This window comes from Grammomys surdaster, unplaced genomic scaffold, assembly GCF_004785775.1.
Source record: "Grammomys surdaster isolate TR1022 unplaced genomic scaffold, NIH_TR_1.0 125604, whole genome shotgun sequence".
Classification (NCBI taxonomy): Eukaryota; Metazoa; Chordata; class Mammalia; order Rodentia; family Muridae; genus Grammomys; species Grammomys surdaster.
In genome coordinates, this window is record NW_021620447.1 from 1,014,559 (window position 1) to 1,016,700 (window position 2,142).

At 38.4% G+C, this 2,142-nt stretch overlaps 1 pseudogene; it reads left to right on the forward strand.

The window, feature by feature from the left end:
• The first annotated feature begins 633 nt into the window (after positions 1-633).
• Positions 634-749, forward strand: LOC114638537 (annotated as a pseudogene).
• Positions 750-2,142: the final 1,393 nt, after the last annotated feature.

Consider the following 2,142-nt stretch of genomic DNA (forward strand, 5'->3'; position numbering starts at 1 on the left):
TCCATCCCATTTTCGTTCCCAGCCCTCTTTCCAGGTGAACCCGTTCGACTCGTGGCCGGCTACACTTTTTTTCATAGTCCCTATGGAAATCATGTGTTTAATATCTTATATGTTCTTAATGCACTGAATCAGACACTGTGTTTTTATTGCTATCAACATAAAATGATATACTAACATATTAGGAAGGAAACTTATTAGAAAGTTTACAAGGAGTTTCAGGCTCCCAGTTCAATATCAGAACAGAGGTGGAAATGTTGTAAAGGTCAAAGATGTTGCCTCCACCACTGGACACTTCTGAGCAGACTGCTTCCACTGGAAAGTGGGGTCTCTAGTTACATGTTTTCTCTGTCTATTTGTCATATTTGTGGTGTCTGGATGTAACCTCTCACTGAAAGTTCAGCAATGGAAGAAGCATAATTCTTTTCAAAGAAATCAAATGTCATTGCCAACCGAATGGAGACTAATTGTTGAGATACGGAAATAAAGCTTTCATATAGCATCACAAAAAAACATGAAATGATGAGCTCTAAGCTCAGGAAAATGAACAGCATACACATTAGTAACACCTGAGGTAAAAATGATTTTACAAACTTGGAGATGTAGGACACAAATATAAGCCCATAAAACATCATAGCCCCTAGAGGCTTCATAGGTGTGGTTGCTGTGTCACATGTGCTTCTGTAGGTGAAAGAGAGGAGAGAGAATATTGTTCTGACCTATGAACATCTGAATGATAAATAGCTTATATTTCCTGGAAAAAGCAAGCCTGGAACTGTGAGTGTGTGTGTGTGTGTGTGTGTGTGTGTGTGTGTGTGTGTGTGTATGCCTGTTTGTCTGTCTGTGTCTCTCTCATCCTCTGTGTCTGTCTGTCTGTCTGTCTGTCTGTGTCTGTTTGAAAGCATAAACATTTAAACCAGCTTCAGAAGATGAACACCACTAACCACCAGCAAAGCTCTATGGAATTAAGAAGTTTAATATACAAAGAAATATCCCAACAGTTAATTGGTGAGGGGCAGTGCATGTGTGATATTCTCTGTGTGCTTTCCAAACTGAACTGATGACTTCTGTTACTGTTACATACAGCTCTCAGAAGTATAGGCTATCCATGCAGGATGAATGTGGAATCCCATAGTAAACAGATCACAGTACCTTGTCCATTTGTTTTAGCCCACTTTAATATCAATTACAGTGACAGTAAGCTTGGCACAGTTTTAATACAAAGATTATAAAATTGTTCCTGGTTATATATCAACCGTGAAGAGAAAACTCAATATTTCTCATTTCTATTATCTTGGCCTATTTCCAACTGCCTTCAGCAGTTATAACCTTCTACAAAAAGAAGGAAACAAATTCATGGTCTTGTCTTTACTGAAGCACAGGCTCATATCTTCATGTGTGACTTCCCAGTTGATCACATTGAAAACGTGGTGAATAGAAGCAAACTTACAAACATAAGCCAGAAGGTAATTGTTTTTTGTGAAAGAAATCACTTCTTGTGTTTTAGGATTTTGATGTGAAATTTGTTCCTTGATCCCCAAATACAAGCCAGTAGTTTTAGGTTCTCTCCTTGTGAATGACATCAAAACAATTTTTAGTGAAAGACACAGGTCATTATTTCAGGGAAGTTGCCTCAGAGACAGGATGGGAACAAGATATTTCTGAGGGATAAAGAACACTTCAGAGTTGTTCTCTCTAGGGACAAACACACTGCCATTTCCACCAGTCCAGCAGTTGTAAACTGGACTTGAAGGGTATGCCTTCAGCTAAGATAGGTGATACAGATGGTTTCTGATGAGCTGAAATTTTATTTTCTTGAAGATTTGTAGTTGTCTTCAATCAGATCATTTAACACCACCAGGACACATCTCTGAATGTTTATGAAGTCTACAGCATCTTCAAGAGTCCAGAATTTTGCTTATCTGGAAGAAAGGGATACAAATTGCTTCTCGAAAACCAGTCTTGATGTTTATTCTCACCTTCTTCTACATTCCAATACTGGTATCCTCCAACTCTCCACCACCACCTCTGTTGGCTCTGGGGTTTATTTGGGAACATGTGGTTAGATTTCTGTTGTTAGATGCAATCACTGTAAAGGTTAATTTGCAGAGACAAGAAAGAAAGAAAGAAAGAAAGAAAGAAAGA